This window comes from Octodon degus, unplaced genomic scaffold (assembly GCF_000260255.1).
Source record: "Octodon degus isolate 3935 unplaced genomic scaffold, OctDeg1.0 scaffold00034, whole genome shotgun sequence".
Taxonomy (NCBI): Eukaryota; Metazoa; Chordata; class Mammalia; order Rodentia; family Octodontidae; genus Octodon; species Octodon degus.
This window is the reverse complement of record NW_004524610.1, coordinates 14,854,399-14,876,771: the sequence shown is the minus strand read 5'-3', so window position 1 is coordinate 14,876,771 and position 22,373 is coordinate 14,854,399. Positions and strand designations below refer to the sequence as shown.

The 22,373-nt window shown below is 43.2% G+C and overlaps 1 pseudogene; it reads right to left on the bottom strand.

Annotated features, from left to right (window-relative positions):
• Nucleotides 1–14,946, bottom strand: part of LOC101582033 — a 23,540-nt pseudogene extending 8,594 nt beyond the window's left edge.
• Nucleotides 14,947–22,373: the final 7,427 nt, after the last annotated feature.

The following is a 22,373-nucleotide window of genomic DNA, read 5'->3' as shown; positions in this document are numbered from 1 at the left end:
TGTAGCTGTGTGGAGGTGCTAAGACTTTAAAGATGGGTAGGTCATGGGGTGTGGTCAAAAGAGATGAAGGCGGGTCTCATGGACATCCAGTGTTTTCCAAGAGAAGGAAATGTTATAAGAATGACAGGCCTGGTGTTCAACTCCCCCCTGCTTCCTGTCTCAACCTGTAACTAGTCTCACACAGCTTCATGAGCCCTGGCCACAAGGCCATCCACCAGCAATGTTCTGATGTAACTACGAGCTTCACTGGAGGTGGACAGGCAGCATGGCCCAACGCTGGGCTTTCTACCTCCAAAACTCCACTAAGTAAACCTGCCTTTCTAAGTACATTACTAAGTACATTAAGTACTAAGTACATTAGCTATACATTAAGTAACTAAGTACATTATCTGTAGTATTTTGTTACAGCAAAAGAAGACCATCACTTTCAGAGACCACTAAAGAATCCACCCAATACATGCCAAATTCTGCAATGACTTCAGTGTTATTTTCTTGATGTACTTCAGATCTCCTGGAGTCACAGGAGAGATTGATGACACCCATACAGGTGCTGGGGGAAAAAAAATCAATACTGCTCTTGATAATTTAATTTTCTATCTTAAAAATAATTTTCTGTACTCTCCCACATTTTATGAAATGAACATGCATTATTTTATAATCAGAAAGGGATTTTATAAAAATAAAATCCCATTTCCTCATTAAAATATGGCAAAGAATATACTCAAATTGTTAGTTTTCTATGATTTTAGATTTTGATAAACATTGTATAATACATAATGAATAAATAGCTTAGCTCTGTGAACTATAATATCTTAATTTCTCCTCATGGGTGGAGGAGAAAGTACACACATATTCAACCCGATGGTATTCATACAATCACTGGAAATTCTTGCTTTCTCTTGCTGTTTTTGCCCATGCCATAAATAAAGTTGTGGAAGGCTTTCTTCCCCAAGTGCAGAGCTATTCTTTACCTCATGAATCATAACAATTATATATAGACTGTTATTAAGACTAAAGATACACAAAAAATATAGTCTTAAAATACTGAGAGTCCAAATCTAAATACAGGGTCTAAAGTAGTGTACATGTAGACCCATCTTCAATAGTAGATGCTGAAAAGATGGTCACATAGAGGTCAATAAGAAATTGTCTCACTGACTCATTGGAATTCACATCTCAAAAATATCAAACATGTTAAGACAAGCATTAGGTCAACATATCCTAACACAATTTTTACCAGCCCAACTATTTATAATTTTTATAAATACAAGAATTTGGAGCATTGACTTAGCAGTATTTACTAAAAACTACATATAGCCATCTATAACATAGCAAACTTTTCCGTACACACCTACACCATATATATCCAAGAGATATGAGCAAAAATGTGCAAAATTTACAAAGTAGTTTTGTAAGTGTACAAAAATGTTAATTTAGTTTTATCCTCTTCAAAATAGAAAGCAGTACAACCAACAGTTTATCAATAGGACAATGGATAGAGTGTAGAAGTTTTGTGCAATGGAATACTACACATCAGTAGCCAGGAACTATTCTTATGTTGACCAAAGAAGCGGGTGCAAAATCAGGAACAGAACAATCTCATCTATGTGAAGCTGAACAACAGACAAAATTAATCAACAACAATGAAAGTTAGAATAGTGGCTACTTTGGAGATGGGGCAAAAGAGAAATTGGTCTACCTTATGAAATATATGCATTTCAATTTTAAAGTGTAAAATTATATAAATTTTAGTCTATCACCTTTTGGAATTTTTTCACAACTTTATAAAGAACTATCTTGTGATTATTTTCACTTTTTTGTTTGTTTCTCCAGGGTTTTGTTTGTTTGGGTTTTGTTTGCTTGTTTGTTTGTTTTTTGAGACTGGGTCTTGCTATATAATTCAGGTAGCTTTGAATTCACTATGTAGCCCAGGCTGTTCTCAAAGTCGAAGCAATCCTGCCTCAGCCTCCTAAATGCTGGGATTACAGGCATACACTGCCATACCCGGCTTGTTTTTCACTCTTGTGTTCTCAAAATTATTTATAAGATATAGTGATTCATAATTAGAAAAATCATTTTTAACATTTCAGATGATGAGTTCCTGAAAAATTAATCAATAGTAATAAAAATAACAAGTGACATAACAAGTTTCATGGCCTAAGAGCCTCAGCACCACATGCATAGACATGGTATGGGCCTTGGGCATGGGACACAAGCTCAAAGCCAGAGAAGCCTGTGAGAAGAGAGGCCTCCACATGCACAAGTAACTGAAGGAGGCATTGCATTTTCCCTTCAACATCCATGAGCTTCTGCCAACCTTTATTTAAATCTCACAGAATAAGTTGACCTCTCCCCGTATTATTTTGGTATTAATTATAAGCAGGCTCATGCATTAAAACACAATTTCAAAACAAAAGTAATAAATTGAAACTACATATATAATGTAGGGGAACAATACAGGACACACAGTTTATAGAATGTTTTTATACTAGTTTTTCAGAGTCATATACAAAAGAAATGCAGGAAATCTGTCCACACACTAAGACCGAAGAAACCAGCTTCAGGACTGATCCCACAGCGATGTACTGCACAAGTCCAACTGAAGTCCTAGTGCCCACGACAATGTCTCATTCAGCCCACTTCACAGATCTGCGCTGGGAAGGCCCAAAGTTCAGCAGTGGAAGCTAGGAAGTCTGTGCCAGTGGGTGAAGGATCTGAGCTAGCGGGTGGAGGGACCTGTGCTGGAGCCAGGAAGCGACGCTTGAGGTAAGCACTGGAACTCCCTCCACAAGCAACTCAGCTTGGCAAATGTCACACAGCCATCCCCAGCAGTAGGGCCTGAGCTATGTGGACAACGTGAGCAGCTGAGTCCATCAGGAAGGTCAGCATGACCAGCTCCTCCAAGAGAACCAGCAGCAGCCCCAGGAAAACCAGCAGCTCCAACAGCCTCTCTTCTTCCCCTCCAGTTCAGCCTGTTATGCTGCTGGAAGCAATTCTCAAGGGGCCTCCCACACCCAGCACCATGCTGGTTCAGTTCAGTTGGACATTGCAACTTGACCGCCTGTTGTCAATCCATGGCATTATCCAATTGCTTCACCTAAATTAAAAAAAACAAAAAAAGTATGAAAACTAACAAGCCAAAAACTGGAAATATCTTGGGGCAGCAACTTAAAGAAGGGAGGAGGTGATACTTTCTGTCATTTATATTCATACGTAGATAAATAAATATTCTGAATGAAACCCAACTGTTAAACTACCAGAAGAGCTCTCCCTGTATGACTCATTTTCACATGAGAACCCGGGCTTGACAAATGTCACACAGGGCACTGGTCCCTTCATTGTAATGCTGGGCTCTACACAAATATTGTAATGATTACATCTGTATCCCAAAGTGTGACAAAGACAAAAAGAATGATGCAAACACTCATGATCCTAATGGAATACCACCTTGGATTCACAATCATGTATTTTCCAGTGACTCCAACTCCATCATCTTTTTTATAAAAATAAAGTAAGTACCCCAGTTTTAATTGCTGATATGATGGGTGCTACATGAAGAAATCCAAATTTAGGAAATACAGATGTATTTAACACAAACCACATGCAATTCAAGGTCAGAGAAGTAATTTGAGAAATTTTGATCCACACTTTGAACTTACAAATTTTCATTTGGTGCTCACAATGCTGGCTATCCTCTATTGTTCAATCCAACTTTTACTGATTTACTCTGTGATTGAAGTTTCTTAAAACGGAAACCCTAAGTATCAAAAAAAGAAAAGAAAAGATAAAATGTTATTCTTTTAATCACTTCAAAATGTTCTCTTATGTCATTCCAGACGGATTTTTTTTTAATGTGAGTATGTCCAACTCCCTGTTTTTCATTCCACTCTGTATTCCTCCCTAGTTAAATTCTTTCTGCTGTGTCATCATCATTGTGTACTTGTTATACTTTCTCTGGGTAGCAACCATCAAGAACTGAAAATGACATTAAGTTCAAGGTCTTAGGAAGTGTTTTCTATAAAAAAAATGTTAAGGCTGCTTGTTTTTCCCATTTTGTTTGTTTTTAACTTGAGCCCTCCTAAGGGCCAACAAATCCCAGTGTGGATGACTTCCTGCCCTTCACAGCTTGTAACTCAAGGTCATTGGGTGAGTTGACACGTTTAAGCTAAGCAGGTCTGGGAGGCCTATGGCACTTCCCAGAACCCTATTTACATGGATGCCACGAGGTCAGGATGTGGGGAAAGAGGGAAGCTTGTGGGGACATTGGCCACCACCACTGTTCCCTAGAATTGGGTACTGCAGGGAAGGAGTTACCAGCCTTCTCATGTGACCTTTGGGACAGATAATTTCTAAGGAAGACAGGAGATCTGTTCACTGGGAGAGTCAGGTTCTGGCTTGGGCCATGGAGAACAGCAAAGGAAGAAGCATCTCAGCAAGGGATGCTAAGTAATGTTGCCCACAAATGTATAGCTCATGCACACAATTCTTGGTGACTTTAAACTTTTGAGTAGGAATTTTGTCAATGTTTTATCCGTTTTAATACTTTTCCTGATGCACTGTCCCAAATACAGCTGTTTTCCACTCAGAAAACTGAATGGAGAGATGATCCTATGATGAGAAAATCCTCATCAGATGTTCAAGCTGGAGGTGCAGCGACCTGTGATTTTCTTCATCAGAAATGTGTCCAGTAGCCAGTAGTGACAGACAGGACTTGGACGAGGTAACATGGCATTGTAACTGGTGCTAAAGGGCTTAGTAGGAAGCCCCTTGAGAGCCAGCCTGGAGCAGTACTGCCTGGAGTGTGACACGCCCTGTATCCGTGGAGGGAATCCAGAAGTTTTTTTGAAGGTTTGAAGTCCTTTACATCGAATATATTAGAACCTACTGAGATTATAATGGTGTAGAAGTCAAGCGCTGCTGGTAGTCATTTGGAGCAGCTTTCAGGAGCAGAAAGATCTCCTGGGAGGTGTTGCTGTTGGCAAGGATGCAGGCCAATGGGTGTGGCTGCTGGAAGCTGCTGCTGTGGCAACCCATGCCAACTGCTGTTGGAAGGACTGACTGGACGAAGCTGCCACTGCCGGAGCCACCATCAAGAGGCTGCCATGGGGGACGCCGACTGGAAACAGCACTGGGCGTATCTAGTGCCGACTGGAAACAGCACTAGACAACTAGGTCTGTGGGCCAGCTACTTGAAGAGATTTGGGGCGGAGGTTGTTTTTCTTGCAGTTGTTATTCTGTTAAAACATGCTTAGATGAGTCATCTTTGATTTGGGGGAAAGCAAGAAAGACAGAAGAGGAGAGACAGACAGGAGAGAGACAGAAAGACAGACAGACAGAGACAGGAAGGATGGGGAGGAGCGAAGGGAGAGAGAGGTGGGGATGGTCTCAGTATTACTCCCTTTCTACTTGGGAAAGCTCATGATTCCCCTTCAAAACCAGTTTCTCCACATCAACCTGTATTTCTAATAATAGCAGTGTAAATCTACTCAGTACCCAGATGGAAACTCTCCCTTACTGCTGCCTCTTTCATTTCTCTCTCACCCACATCCAAGTATTTTAACATCAGTTCTGAGATGTGTTTACATAAGAAGTGGTATAGTTACATTCTGTTAATGAATAGAATGATTTGTTCTAATGGTGTTTGTAAATAGGATATCAAGTCCGCATCTTGTACAGCAATTAACCACTAAGAAGAATGTATGCAGTGTGTTAATTATTGAAACTGTCCTACCAATTTGTTTTGAAACTGTCTCATTGCTATTTGTTTATCAATAAAATTATGGAAAAAAAAGAAGTGGTCCTGAACCCACCCTTTCCCCAGCACCTCTGTCTCTGTCTCTGTCTCTCTGGCTCTGTCTCTGTCTCTGTCTCTCTCTCTCTCTCTCTCTCTCTCTCTCTCTCTCTCTCTCTTTCTCTTTCTCTCTCTCTGGCTTCAAGCAGGAAGAAAGGAAAAGTAACCACTTTGAGACAAATACATTAGCATTTTTTATTTTTCTTAATGAAATCTTAAAACCTGCCCTAGGAGAAATTATTTTGTCAGACCCTATGATACCAGGGTTTTGATTTTTTTTTCAGAACCTAACCTATAGAAAGTGGATTTCTTGTGGACAATAAATACTTTGGTCTTGGTTTTTATCTATTCTGACCGTCTTGGTCTTCTCATTCATATGCTGAGACCACTGACCCTTAAAGTGATTAACCATATAGTTGAGCTAATATTTACCTTATTTGTTACTGTTTTCTACTTGATGTTTTTGGTACTTACTCCTGCTTTTGTCTTCCGCATACTTTTTTCTTCTGTGGCATTACTGGATCAGTTTACACAATTTAAATTTCTCTCCTTTAGCACATTAATTATATATCTAGTTTTTAAAAAATTTAGTGGTTGTCCTAGAACTTGTAATGTTCATTTACAACTAATCCAAGTCCACTTTCAAAATACCACTCTATCATTTCATGGGTGGTGCATTATAAGAAAGCATCCCTAACTCTTCAAGTCGCATACACAAAGCCTACAGAAACACACGCGCATGCTCAGCATACAGAACTGACATAAACAATGGTCATCATCTGCCGTGCCAACAAGGCAGCTAGCAGAAGGAAGAGCAAGTCCCCTGCAGAAACAACCCCCCTTGAGCCGAAGCCCTCTGCCCGCCTCCTTCCACTTCCATGTCTACTTGCTAGGGCAGAAGGGAGGCACTGAAGAGGGGATAGCAGCAGGCTTGGGCCACCTGTCGCTGTGGAGGAAGCATCTCCTGCTCCACTGGAGCGCTTACTCTGCTGAGCTATCTCGCCAACCCTCTTCCTCTCTTTTTATGAGAAAGAGTTGGGATTGGGTTTCCCCCATGTTATTCCCAGCAGCCAAGTCTCATTGTACTCTGATGGTAGAAGTTACCACTGCAAGATATCCTCTCTTCGGAAATTTCCAGACACGAAGCAAGCTGCTTCTACATTCAGAAAATCTCTTATAACCCATCTCCAGCTTCCATCATGTTTGTTGAAGGTCTCTCCATTGTTTACTGCATACCTGTCTGAACCTAGTGTTTCTCCTGTCCTGCACCAATTCATCTCAATCACTGACACCAGATTAAGACCTCCAGTAACACAAATCTGTTGCTTAAAAAAAAAAAAAAATGTTATGTTCTCTAACAAGTATCAAGGTAAATACTGACTGTTCAGTATGGTATTCAAGGTCTTCCTCCAAATGGCTTCAAGAGCTACTCAGAATGATCTTAAAAATGTCTTGTATATGATTTTAACCTCAAAATCAAACAAGAATTACTTGAAACCATTATTCTAGTTCTTTATAAATTTATTTACTCCCTTTCAGTTCCAAAGTTCTTAAATAAATTTATTTCACTTCCTTTCAGTTCCAAAGTTCTTAAACTTAGAAGTCATGCTAGAGGTGAAAGATTCCCAGTGAATATGTGTTAAATTATATAGCTTATTTAATTATACTACCACAAGAATATCTTGGTCATTTCTTTTTAAAAATTAATATTCTAGGTCTAATTTGTTTGCATGTAATTTAAAGAATTAAGGGCTGACCAGACAGCTCAGTGGATTAAAGAGCCTGTTTAGGCAGACACAGGGACTAGGGTTCAATCCCAGGTGTGCCTGTACCAGCCCCGCCCCTGGGGCACATTGAGACTGGGTGTGGTGGAGTGTTCCTATAATCCCGGTGCTTGGGAGGCTGAAAACAGGAGAATCACTGAGTCCACTCTGTGTAGTGAGACCCTGTAGACCCTGTGCTAAATACAAAAAAAAAAAAAAAAAGAATTGAAATATTTTAAAGACTTGTTATTTGACATTTCAGTTCCTAAGCTACAAATGGGTGGAGAGTATGTGAGTGGCTTGTGTGACGGGCAGAGCTGGGTCAGAATGCAGCCAGGATACAGTTTTATTTCTTACCACGCCCAGCCCCTAGATACAAAGCATGTCTTGGCAGAGCTGCCAGTCCCATTTCATGAACCGTTTTGGGCAGATCCTATTGCTTTGGGGTTGTTCTTGGCTATTATCATATTTTCATGTTCAGACATTTTAAATATTTAGTCCAAGCTAAATCAAAATTTAATCTTGAATCAATTTGAAGTATTTTTTCCCCTCCCTCAGTTCAGGGAAGTGAGGCAGGCAGGTTGCAGGGAGGGGGTCGCAATCTAATCATTGCCTTCCTTCTCCCTGTTCTACGTCACTCTGATTCATCTTCCTTCTGTGGCTTCCAATCCCGCTACTGTAGAGCACACCCCATCATTTACACTGCCCCTCAAATCACCACAATGTAAGGTAGAGCTGCCTCAAAACCTTGGCAGTTTTACGGAGGAAAAAATAAAGAAAAGTCACTATCACCTGAGGCTTTAGAACCATTTGAGCAGGAATTTGTAAGAGAGATATAATGTTAAAAGGTACATATCTCTTAATTTCATCTCAATGTCAAGTAAATCATACATCATGACCCACCATTAAATCCACTTACAACTACTTGACTCTATTTTAAAGCGATCAAAAGGAAAAGAAAAGAAAAAAAGCCCATCTAACCTGGTTGAAGTAAGAAGGGAATTTTTTGGGGGGAAAAGAGAAGTTAAAGGAAAGTTTTGGGGTGCCTGCCTTCAGGAAGAATAAAGGAGTCCCACATATGTCACCAGATGTCATGCTCTCTATCTGCAGGGCTCTGCTCTCGGCCTTGTTAACTTACTCTTTAGATGGTAACTGAGGCCATCTGTCCTTTGGTGGCTGCCACCCTTCCCAGGGCCACATTTTTCTGAACTCAGAACTAGCATAAAAAGCCACAGCACTGACCCAGAATGTCAACTAAACTCTCAAGAAGTCACAAATACACTAGCTGAGATCAGCAGACACCCTGAACCCGCTGTGCCCAGGGGAGGGAACGGGCAGATTGTTCTCCTCCAAGTGGCTCTTGGTGCCCTTGAATGGAGTCAGCTCTGCTCCCAGCACATGTAAGGGCATCTGGGTCCCACCAGCACAGGGACTGACAACCACACCCTCCTAGAAAATCAGCATTAATGCAGCACGCTGCTCATTTCTACATGCCGTGCATCTTATCGTAGAGCAGAAAGAACAGATTCGTGGCATGCAGAAATAAGTAGCATGCTAAATTAAGCCAGTGGAAAAAGAGTTGATTTATTTAACACTGAGTTTTTATGAAGTACTTTGCAAAAAGTTCCTAAGTCTCACACAATTGGCAATCGGAAAATGTCACACTGGTAATTGAAAAATGTGGAATGCCCACGTCACTAAGCATATGGAGAACAAGTAAGTAACTTTATCAGGTCTTCAAACATATCCATTGGGCCATCACTCCCAGCATCTTGGTGTGGGGCCGTGTGGCAGTTGGGTGCAAGGATTACCCTCATGCTAACCCTAATTCTACTCAAGTTTCTGTCAGCATTCAAAACATCATCCTGAGAGAATCATTGGTATGCTGGGTTCTTTATTGCTCATCAACACAAAAGTCTTCGTTTTCAAATTAGATCAGTAAAAGAATTATGAGAACAATGCTTTCATGGGCGAGTTTTCCTCCAGAATCTTCTGTTAATCCTGTGATAATAAACAAGGCCCAGATCTCAGTGGCTTCGGGCAGCAAGCATTCATTTCTCCCCCGGTTACCTGTGAGCTGATAACCTGTTTCGGTGGCTTTGCCTCATATACTTCTCGCTTCAGGAGCCGGGCTACAAGAGCAGCACTTCTTTGGGACACTGCAACCTTCCTAAGGCGGCAGGGGAGAACAAACAGCAGGTGGAGTCAAATCCCGCAATTGCCCTTCAGGTTACTGCTTGAGTGTGGCACTCTTGTGCTTCCATTGGCTGAAAAAGTCACATGGCCAAACAGGAAGTGTGGTGCTGGGGAAGTGGAACTCTGGGAGTCACATTTTGGTAGGTGAGAATGCATAACTGATTACACTGCATGGGAGGGAATGAGTTATTGGGAGAAGTAATGCAGTCTACCGTAAGACCTAATTAGCACAATCATCTTAAGGATATCCTTCCTCCAATAAATGATATTGAAATGGATAAAGTATGGGGGTCTAAAGCCTCTTACATCTTTCAACTTTTCAATCAAGTCCTTGATTGCAAGTTCAATTCTGTTTGCTGTTCATGTCAACTCGCCCATGGAGGACAAGCATTTAACCCTTCTTCTCTCTTTTTCAGACATTACCAACCAATTAGGTACCAAACTCATCTCAGGGGCATCTGGATATCCAGATAAATGAAAAGCCTGGCCAGTCAAAATCCTCACTGCTCACTTGAAATGATGTACACTCAGTGGTAGCCCACTGACCCAACACATTGCACTGCCTACACTGTGGAAAGGGAAAGACCAGAGTGGATGGGGAGAAATGGGTTTCAGGGTTATTTTAAGGACTTGTGGGAGTTGAGATGGAAGTGCAGCTCTACATCATATAAAACATACCAAAGCAAACCCTCAGCCCACATTAAATATAATTTTTGGCTGTAAATTTATTGGAAGAATGTTTATAATTTTGCTTTTAAAACTACTTGGCAACAACAAGTACCATTTTATTTCTGGTTGGCTATCATCTGCTAGCTATCACCATGTGTTCTTAACAATTTTTTCAAAATAAAAAATTGCAGCTTCCAAAATTATTTTTGAACACAACAAAAATTGTATGAACGCTCTATTTGGATGCAGTTGATACAGTATATATTTGTAGATTTTAGTTGAAATTGTATTACTTTCCTCATACATCTTTTATCCTATTTTGAGCTGACACTTTTTCAAGAGTCAGGTACTTTCGTGGGCCTCTGAAAAGCTCATAGACTTCAGATCTGTTCATGTCCTGCTCCATGGATAAAGTATCCCTGAAGGGGCTTTACCTCAATCCACTCTGAGGAAGGAAAAACATATCTTCAAATGTGAAGCTCAGCAGCAAAGCCTTAAGAAAAAACTAGAATTAAAATGCTGGTGTTACAGATTATATGTAGATGTGCCCCTAAAGTCTTATGGACCCCTAGGTGGGGTCTCGGTGAGGTGACTGGATAATAAGGGTGCGATATTGATCAGTGGATTAGACCACTGATGAGTTTCTAGGTAACTGTGGTACTGGGTGGGCAACGTGGACCCCTAGAGGCGGGGCCCACGAAGGTCTCTCTCCCTCCTCCTCCACTGATCCCTCTGTGCTTCCTGTCTACCTGGCCCTGGGCTGTCTCTCCTCTGCCATGCCCCTCTGTGATGCCACCCTGCCTCTGAGGCAGATGACTGTGGGCTCAAAGCTCTACACATGCTGCCCCAAAATAAACCTTTCTTCCCTTAGGTGGTTGAGTACTGAGTAATACATCTCAGTGGCAGGAAAGTAACTAAGACATCTGGTATTGTCCAAATTTCAAACAGTGTGTGCAAACAGCCAGACCAAAGCTGGCAACTTCAGAAATAGAAAGGAGAGGAAGGATGGGGGAAAGGGATCCCTAAGAAATCAGATGCAGCATTAGTGCCCCTCAGAGAGTCACCCAGAAGTGAACCCTGTCTGAGGCCAGAAATGTGCCATTCATTCTGTGGCTCCAGGTGACTCCTCCCCTGACTGCAGGACCCAGACCCTAACACCTTGGCTCCTGCTCCCCGGTCCTGAGAGTTCTCTGTGGCTCCAATTCCAGCTCCTTACTGGAAACTCACTTGCCTGAGAGGTGCCAAGGCTCCCTCCTTCCCTTGACCTGAGGTTCTCCAGAACTGACCCCCACACCGAGGCTCTCTGGCTGACTGCTGTATCCACTTCGATATGTTTCTGTCCTCTCAATCTGATTTATCTGAAGTAAATTGCCTACTTATTGTGGTAAATTCCTTAAAGCAAGCTGCAAGATGCAAAATTACCAAGATCCAAAATTATTTTCAGATCCTATTCCAATTTCTTATTTTTTCTACTTGTGACCCTACCCTTCTCTGAGTCCCTGACCTCAGGACTGAAAGGATTTCCTGACAGTACCCTCCATTCTTCCTCTTTCCATCTGAATCCATGTTTCTGTCTGCAGAAGACCATCAGCTTCTCTTGGACTTTGATGAAGACATCACGTGACACCATCCACAAAGTTGTTTCTGAAGGTTCTTTCTGAGAACAAGCTCAGATGTCTCCTCACCCAAGCCTGGATAACAAACTTCCAGAACCTAATTACTATTCCATTTCTTAATAAAAATACTTCATTTTTAGTGATGCTCCTCTATGGGATGAGAACCAGACTTGTGAGCCTGACCTGATTTCCTTCATCCTTCCTTGGGGACTGTGAGGCCAAGACAGCTTCTTGGCAGCCTCCGACTATGGAAGCAACTGACCGTGGAGCTGGTGAGAGGCTGTTACCACCTCTGTCTGCACCTCCATCTCTCCCTCTGAAGAGAAGTCTCAAGAGGTGCTCACGGCTATCCCCTTGGAGCCTGGTGGGTCTGGAGCAGGAAGCCCATCGTGCAGATGGAAGGTGGCTTGGGGCACACACCAGGCCAAGCGGTCAGTAACAGTGACGGGCCCTGCACTGACTGCAGCACCTGGAGGCCATAGAATGGTGAGACAGACCAGGGGGCTGCGGAATTACCTAGTGCACTGTGTTCTCCAGAGCGGGAGCCCAGGACAAGGAACTAAACGCCCAGTGGAACCAGCAGCAGGTCATGTGACCCAAAACAGGAGCGGCTCCTCGGATCTGCGCCTGCAAGAACCCAAAGAGCTTTGCATCATGCCAGAGCCGCAGCCGCAAACACACTCATCACCAAGAGCCAGGAGGGAAGCGGTGTTGTATAGGACTGAAATAACTTAGGTATTGGAGTTGGTGTTTTCAGCCGCAAGTTATGAAATATAAACACCAAATACTTTCCATGAGAAGTGGGGTGCAGGTGGAGATGTGCTCTAGTGACAGCGACATGCCAGACTCCAAAGCCTAAATAAGGAAAAACATATGTTAATCATTTTATGTCATTCCAGCATATATTGAAAGAATAATAGTGTAGTGTGCTAAACACGCCATTAATATATCTTAAAGACTATATTTAAATATTAATAGAGTAACTATATGAATTACAGACTATATATCTATATAACTACATACACTACTATAAATGGGAATATACTAATTTCATCAAAGTTTTAAAAAATTTTATCTATTTTTCCTTGTTTTGATAAGACTCAGGGAAAAACTATGAGCATGACTCAAGCATTTCTTCAAGACAGCACAACTGTGGAGCACACTGGCATGCCCATCCACCTGGATTGGTCAATAAATACGAGTTCAATCATTAAATACCATGAAACTATATGCTGGCCATTTTTTCACAGCTCAGTCCCTTTGTGGGGTTAGCACAGTGTCTGGCTATGTAGTTCAACCTGCCCTTGAACTCACTATGTAGCCTCCCAAGTGCTGAGGCTACAGGCGTGCGCCACCACGCCCAGCATTTCACACCGCAGTATCTCAAGAACAACTTGCCAAATCTGTAGAGGAACTGCAGCCTCATGAGCAATAAAAATAAAAGTGAGAGATCTTGGTTTGGTGAGCAAATGGTATGGGCTGGATATCAACTTCAATGAGAAGTGTCTCCAACGGTCTGAGTCAGGACTTGGATGAAAGCGCTGTTGACAAGCACAAGCTGTCATCCTGCATTCGCCCTGTCGCAGGCCCACTAACACACCTGGGGGTCAGCAGCACCCGGGGGCTGGCACGGCATGGGGGTTGGGCCATCAGCGGCAGCCACAGTGGCTCTAAGCAACCTGTTCAAGACAGACTGAGGGGATTTGCTGCGCTTAGGCCTATGACAGGACGGGGAGTAAGAAAATCTCAAACAGGTGGAACTTTCCCCTTGACTGCCAACTGCCGAAGTTTAGTTCAAAAGCAGCAAATCTGGGACCTTGCTATACTTCAGGAACATTTTTATGGAACATGTGTCTATATAAACTGGAACAAAAAACTGAATTATTTCACCAATTTCCAGATCTTATAAGAATGGTTAAGGATACCAATATTCCTTGCCCAGTTGTTAACAGAACTTCTCAGAAAGCAGAATGCTATTGTTTAAAAGTTATGTTACCTAGTGTATGAAAGTCCTCCTCAGACCCCAGATCCACACTCAATCCTGTGACCTTAGGATATAATTTAATCTTTGAAACCTCAGTTCACTGTCTGTAAGAGAAAGTGATAAATGTATGCTGAGGAGAATATCATCTTGATTTGTGCTCACTGGATTCCTTTAAACACAACCTGCAAGGCGCTGAGCAGCTGATAACAGAAGCACTCAGCCAACATTCATTTCTTTCTGTTCTTTTCACTTCACTGAAACATCTTACCTGTTTACTTGCAGAACACCCAGGTCAGAGACGAACAGAGCTGGTGGCGTCTCAGTTACGTTTCTCTCGTTCCTGGGACAAAATACCCAACACCCAAAATTAAGGAAGGAAAGTTTTATTTAGCTCACGATTATAGAAATTTCAGTCCATTCTTGGCTGTCTCCAAGCAGAGTGGCACATGGCAGAGGGCAGCAGTTCATGGTGGCGGAAGACAGCAAAGAGCAAGAGACAAAAGGAGGGACAGCAGCTGCGGCAGCTAGCAAGCCTCTCTCCCTCCTTTATGTTGCATTCAGGCCATCCGCCCACGGCCGGTTTGGGCCGGTGTAGCGCTCACACCTACAAACCCAGCCTTGGATCATGAATTAGTCACAAACTCTCGAAGCTGCCCCAACAACTGCATGAGCCTTTGGGGGTACAACTAGTCACAAACCATAGCAGATGGGAAGAAAACAGGAATAAATCCCAGCACCTGTCGCAGCAGACTGGTCGGATTGTCCATGATTTGGGGGGTGTTCTCTGCCTCTCTTGGGCCTATGATGGCTTAGTTTTCCAGGCATTTTAGTGCAAGCCCAGAACAGTATAATCACTTACGCTTTCTTGTAGATGACACAACTGTCTTTCATCTGACCGCAGCAGCACTGGCAGTTGAGAATTGCCATTCGCACTTGTCAACCTTCCCCTGCAAAGAAGCCATTGGAGAAGCTAGGAATCTGCATTCAAGAGTTAAGTGGAACACAGATGCCCAGCTCTTTGGGCAAGCCGTGAGTATACCCAAGCCATAGCTGTAAGAACTCAGATTTAGTCGATAACAGGCTATTGCGTAGACTACAAAATACTTAACTAATTTTGACTTACACTTTCATATTTTCTTCTCTCAACTTCAAGATTAAGCTTGGTTTTTCACATGGCAAAAATTTTTGTAGCTTTTCAAAATCTTACACTGTCCCTGGTCACTGCGTCCAGAGAACCCAACAGATAGAACGGTACACGTGTGGGCCGAAAGGGTGTCTCAATCCTGAGCGGCCCGAATCCTCGCAGGTCAGGCTTGCTAGAACAAGGATTGCTCGCTTGCACCGTCCCAGCTTTTGACTCCGCGGTCCGGGATGGGGTCTGAGAAGCTGTGTTTCTTACAAGTTCTCTGGTGTCCCGGTTACTCTCAGCCTGGAACCACAGCTGAAAGCCACTGGCGCGTTCGGAACTGCTGCGGGCCCAGAGGCGGAAGCCCAGCAGGCCCAGAGCGGGTGCGGAGGGCGAGCCGGCTGCGTGCAGATTCGGAGCAGGCTCACCGGGTTTGCCTCGGCCGCCGGCGTGCAGTCCCGCCGGAGAAGGGCTCCAGCGCTGGGGCGACGCAGGGCAACGCGGGGAGCCGCCCTTCCCCCGGCTTGCAGAGCTCCTTGGGGAACTCCCCTCCTCTCAGTGGGCCCCAGCGGCACCGCGAGAGTGGGTTCGCGGGTGGATTAACTGTGACACGGTAAAGAGCCGCACGCATGACAGTCATTACCTTTATTACCATTCGGTGAGAACATAAACTGACACGGGAAGCTTCGCATTCTTTTTTTTAATATCAAAACTAAAAAGAGAATCATTTATAAATGTATACAGAAAGATTACATATAGATATAGTACAATTAATTTCAAATCAAGCTATGCAAAGTCAACTTAAAAGTTATAAAATCATACAGAATGATAGCATGTTTACCCTGATAAAAAACTAAAAATTACTATAGTACCATACCTACTAACAACCTTGGGTCCATAATTTAATATTTTCCTACAATTTTTACACAGATTAAGAGTATAAGTGATAACATTTATAAGCATTCAAGAGCACAGTAATGCTGGGTTAACCAGCATTCCTTCAGCAAAAAAAAAAAAAAAGAAAAAGCAGGAAAATAGCACATTTTAAGAGAAGCACTAAATTCTATTACTTACACCTCACAAAAAGTTTTCAAGGGACTGTTCGTCATTAATAGATTCAAATTTTTCTCCCATATATATCTGTCTATATTTATATAGATGTAGGTATAGATATGTGGCATAGCATGAGCAAATGACTAAATTTGGTTTAAAACATAAAATATTCCTATATTCTAAGAAAAAAAGTAGTATCAATAAATGAAGAAAAATATAACTAAATTGAATAACCTTCCACGGCTTACAGCTAAACAACAACAAAAATAATTCTCGCTGCACGAGGAGGCATAGGAAGCTGTCCGCACCCATAAATGATGCTTACATTCCTTTTCCCGGCCTGTCACAGTGTGGCCACCATGGTGCCCTTCACTTGAAATACACCCCTCCCCAGAACGACGGCACGCAGGAAGGCAGGGGGCTGGAGTGAGGAAGACGGGCTTTCGCAAGCTAAGGACCAAAAGCCCTCAACATCGGCTGCTCCGCCATCGTTTTAGGGTGCGCTTGCTGAAGACCCAGGGCACCCCTGAGGGGCTCGCCCCACTGCTGGGGAAACTCGAAGAGCCGGTAGCCTTGACAGGCCCTGTACTCATCAGCGCCTCCCCGTGGCCAGTGCCTGGCATAGCTAGGCTGAGGGCCGAAAGCCTAGAGCTTGCTGTGTGGAACTGAAAGATTACTCACTGTGTCAAGCAAGAGGAAGAAACCTTGAGTGATTCCGAAGAGAATGTGTCAAAAGGGAGGCACTAGGAGCTTTAAAGCAGAAAACATTTTTCTTTCTTTCTTTCTTTTCTTTTTTTTTTTTTTTTTTTTTTTTTTTTTTTAAACCTCTCCCTCAGTAGTGGAATTTGAACTCAGGGTGTGCTGAGCTGCATCTCTAGCCATTTTGTATTATTTTTTTTTGAGACAAGGTCTTGCCAGGTAGTTCAGGATGACCTCGAATATTCCGGGGGATCTTCCTGCCTCAGCCTTCCAAGTGCTGGAATCATGGGTGTGTCCCACACACCTGGCTAGGAGCCTTGATAAAGGCAGATGGGTTGAAAGTGACTATGCAAGAAATGAAGTGACCACATTTGCAAACTTAAAGTAGGTGGCACAGGTCGTTGTTTTCATGGTGGAGAGCGCTGGACAGGACTCGGTCTCCGAATCTAGATATTGAACACTCTACATAAGCATGGAAGGAAGCGCCATCCTGGGCCTACTCTGCTGCTGGGTCTACGTAGGGAGAGTTTCTGTGGTGTGAGTGGAGTCTAGCAATCTCTGGGTTGTTCACAAACCAACAGCTTGTGTCGGGGCTGTAACTAAAAGTGAAAATGCTCCTACTTCAGACCCAGAAATTCAGGGGGAAATGTAGTCAGTGTCTTTAAAATGCTGTTTGAGCTCTCAAGAAAAAGGCACAAACCTCGCAGGTCATCAAGCAGAATTAAGGAACTAGAAAGGGCAGATATAAGGACCACATAACACTGGCCCTGCCTGGGAGGAAGAGAGATTGCTAGACCAAACACGAGGTGTCTGAGGTCCAGGCACCCTCGCGTGCAGAGCAAGAAACTCTAAACTCACCAAGAAGAGGTGAAACTAGGACCAGTACCCTCCACCCCTTTTCTGGTAAAACCAGAATACGCACTAACTAAACTCTAGCTAAAGGAGTAGAAAAAACTCACCAGGTGACACACAAGGCAGGAGCCTGACCCGTGTGGCAAGTCAAAAATCTACCCAGGCACTTACAGACCTGCGCCTTCCCAAAAAGCGATTTGGGGTTGGAAACAGCACTGCCTATGCCGTCTGGAAAGCCCAGGCCAGGGGATCAGGATGCAAGTTAGTCCTGAGCTGCTAGCATCTCCAGGGTGCCCGACCAGTGCAAACTGGAAGCGTTTCAGAGAAACCCATCCCAAAGCCAGGCTGGGAGGATGAGGCCTAAGACGAGCTTGCATTGCCTAATTACAGAACATACATTAAAGTAATCCTTCGTGGAGAGAGTAGGAGCATCGGACACGTTCAAGAGTTAACAGGAAGGAGGAAGACGTTCTGCACATCTACGTAGATGGGAAGACGGTGAGCTGTAGGTCTGGGCTCTGCACGCACTGGGAGCCCTGGTGGTGGCAGCCCTGAGCGGTGCAGCGGGCATTTGCGAGACGCGTTCAGGTGCAGTGTCTTGATGGGAGAGCGTGGCTGTGGAGCGCAGTGTTCTCCTGCTGCTGCAGAAGAGTTGACTGGTATCTGCTCCTTGTGTTTCATCCAGACTGCTGGGGTCAGAGCAGTGCCCGATCAACAGTAATTTAGTAATCACATGCCCTTAATCTAAGCACCACATACTCTAGAGCCAGCCACCTCCGAGAAGCCCATCCCCCATGACCACATAAGGTTTTGGGGGGACGCCTAGGCACAAACCAGAACAATAAGTGTTTCACAGCCAGCTGGGATGGGCGAAGCTCTTGGTTTGTAACAGTGGGAGATTTCTACTCTAAATGCTTCCACCGGGGCCAGTTTCAGAGGAACAAGCAAAAGACAGCAGCCTGCAGCATCTCTGACTATGTAGCAGGCGGTCCTTGGGAGCAGCTGGAGGCTGGCGACACCCCCCACTGCGAGCCTGAATGTATGGGTGCTGGGATGACCTTAGGGACCCAAGAGAAGATGAACTGAGAGGTCAGGCTTCAGGGCCCACGCCCCTGTTCAGTGACAGCAGCTCTACTATGAATCTGTGGATGTTCGAACAATATGTTCCTCTTCTGCAGCTGGGAGACCCCAAACAAAACAGTAGTAGTTCCTTTGCTGTCCAAGTTTAAAGCTAACTTCAGATTCGCAGTCCTTGCCTCCTTTCTCATGATCACTTACTGCCCCCTGCTGGTCGGAGGGATGTAGCACTCAACCACAAATTAGCCACAGAACCCTGAGTGCTAAAAACTCTCACTTCTTTGGCCTCTGCTGTTGCCACAGCTGTTCAGAGGTCAAAAGAATTAGACAGAAACTTCTCAAAAGAAGTACAAATTTCCAATAATCATGTGAAAAAATATCTGATGTCTATAGCCATTAGGGAAATGCAATCCCAAGGACCCTGAGATTCTGTCTCCCAGAGGCACCAAGCTTGTCCTCAAGAGTTCAAGAAACAAGTCTGCTGGTGAGGTTGCAGGAGGTGGTGCCAGGGGAGAGGCCCTGACACCTAGGTGGAGTGTAAATTACTGCAGTCACTATGTAAATCAATTCAGAGCTTCCTCAGAAAACTAAAAGTAGAACGACCCAGCTAGACCCCTTCTTAGGGGCACAAAGTCAGCATGCTGTAAGGACAGCTGCATCCTTGTGCCCACCGTGGCATGATTCATGATAGCCAGGATATGGAACCAGCTGAGATGCACTTGAGCAGATGAGGGGAGAAAGAAAAGGCAGTACATATACAGGATGGAGTATTACTCGGCCATAAAAGAATAAAGTTGTGCACTCGCTTAGACAGCACATATGCCAAAAGAAAGAAATTGTGTCACTTGCAGAAAAATGGATGTGTCTGGAGACCATCCTGTTCAGCAAAATTAGCCGCAAGTAGAAAGACAAACATCTTAGATCCTCCCTAATATGTGGAATCTAAAAAAGTTACAAGAAAGCAGAAGGAGGCTATTAGTAGACAAGAGGAAGGGAAACAGGGGCAGGAAAGGGATGTGAGAGTGGTTAACGGGGGAGATGAGCACAACCACAATATGTCCTATTCACCAAAACTAAAAGTTGTGCAAGTGGGGAGGCAGGACAAAGGGTAATGGGGGGAGTAGAGTATATTGTGTGCACATACAAACCTGCCAAAATCAAGCTCATTAGTCTATGTAACCACTAAGCATTATTTTTTAAGTGGGGAGAAAAGAATTCAGTTTTTTTAAAGTTCAGAGGAATGGCCCCCTTGGTGGCCGCAGCCCAGGCGCCTCACTCAGAGAGCATCTACACACCGGAAGAAGTCCCACTGCTGGGTCAGAAGTGTGTGTCTCTCCACGTGATGGTGCTCCTTGCCTGTTGACAGCACCCATGAGCCCTCAGTGGACCATTCCAGACTTTGGCTCCCACAGAACCCCATGGTGTCTGTGAGTCTAGACCAGCAACACACAGCTTTGGGTGGTCCTGATATTTCCTAAACTAGACAGAGTCAAGGGTGATGTTTCACTGAGACCTAATAGTATGGAAATGAATTTTACATCTCCTTAAGATGAGAGATGTGGAGGCTGGGGAGATGGCTTAGTAGCATAAGCACTTTCCTGGCAAGTGCAAGGGTCTGAGTTCAATCCCCAGTTCCGCAAAAAATAAATAAGAAATAAAATAAAAGATGAGCGATTTAAGAGCTGGCCAGATAGCTCAGCAGGCTAGTAAGCAGGTACATGGACTGGGGTTCAATATCCAAAGTGCTGTACAGGCCCTGCCTCTGGGTGCACCAAGACCGCGATTGAGACTGGGCATGGTGGCATGCGCCTGTAATCCCAGCACTTGGGAGGCTGAAAACAGAAGGATCATTACAAGTCTGACCTGTGTAGTGAGAACCTATAGACCCTGCACTAAATACATAAAAAAAGATGAGAGATGTATTTCTAACAAACTGATTATAGCCTATCATTCTTCCATAAAACATACTTGCAAGGGCTAAATACAGTTGCTGGCACTCTTCTTAACTGTAACTTCCAAAGACGTGAATGGCATGCTCAGAAGAAAAAGCACTCAAGAGAGGCACAAAAGATATTTTAAAGTCATTGATAAACCAATCATTAATGTAATCACTCCTTCTTATTTAATCACAAGGTGAAATTTAAAGTTATTATGAATATGATCAGATGATTGTATAAAAATTTAACAAGAGTAAACAGCACAAATGGCCATCAACTGAGGGATGGATAAAAATGATGTATTTTTGTACAATGGAGTATTACTCACCTATAAAGATAAACTTAAAACTTTTATAGGTAAATGGATGCAACTAGCGGCCTGAGTCAGTGTAAACATCATATTGTCTCCCATGTAAGAGCCTTAATGAGTAAATAGGACCTGAAAGGTACAGTGCACACTGTGAAAGGGCAAGAAACTGTTCAAAGAGCAGCAACACTGGGGATGAGCGAGAGAAGAAAAGAAGAAAGGGGAAAAGACATGGCTATGTATAGGCACAGGCTAGCCTCGATCAATGTACAGCTGTTTTCTGCTGGTCTATTAAAAGGGGCAGGAAATATTTAACTTTTCTCTCTCTCCTTTTTGATTTTTTATAACTTTTTGACCAATTTTGAGATGCTTGTATCTGGTAATCCGAACAACTAACTTGAGAGCAACAGTATGCAATATAGCAATCATTGTTGAATTGCTATCATGTTACTTAGTGAAATTCTGCATCATTTATAATGTTATTTTTACTATTTTTATATTCCCTTTAAAAAAGTTTGCCAAAAGAGAAAATTTTCCTTCATATTATTTACTATTTTTCGTAAGTATTTTAGAAGAAGCTTTTCATATAAACAAAAAAAAGGAAACTCATCATTAAAAGAATTAAAAATAGGGCTGCAGCGATAACTCGGCAGTCTACATATCTGCCTGGCAAGCACAGGACCTGAGTTTGATTCCCAGGACTGCATGCTGTGCAGGTCCTAGAATGCCAGGCACACCACGCTGGCCACCAGAACCAACTGTGGTGTCTCGTGCTTATAATCCCACCACTGGAAATGCTGAGACAAAAGGATCACTATGAGTCTGAACTGCGTAGTGAGACCCTGCATCCAATAAATAAATAAATATTTTAAATGATTATAAAGAGAGGCAGGGAGATGGCTCAGTGGAATAAGCACTTCCTCGACAAACTCAAGGGCCTAAGTTCAATCCCTGGTTCCACAAAATAATAATAATAATAATAATAATGAGAAATAATATTTCTTGCACCTTATATGGTTAACTTAAAATGTAACTTTTTTTTCTAAGTATAGAGAATACTAACACCAATAACAACAAAGAAAAATCAACAAGTAAGGCCATTCGGCAAGGAGAAACATAACGTTTCCCTGCTAGGAACAGGCAGAAAGGCAAAGATGTATACTCAATACCACTTTCAACATCATGCTATAAATCCTAGCCAGTGCAATAAAGTAAAAGGAGAAAACAACAGACACATAGGTTAGAAAAATACAAAAAGCACTGTCTTTATTGGCAGATGACATGATCCCAAGGAATCTACAAA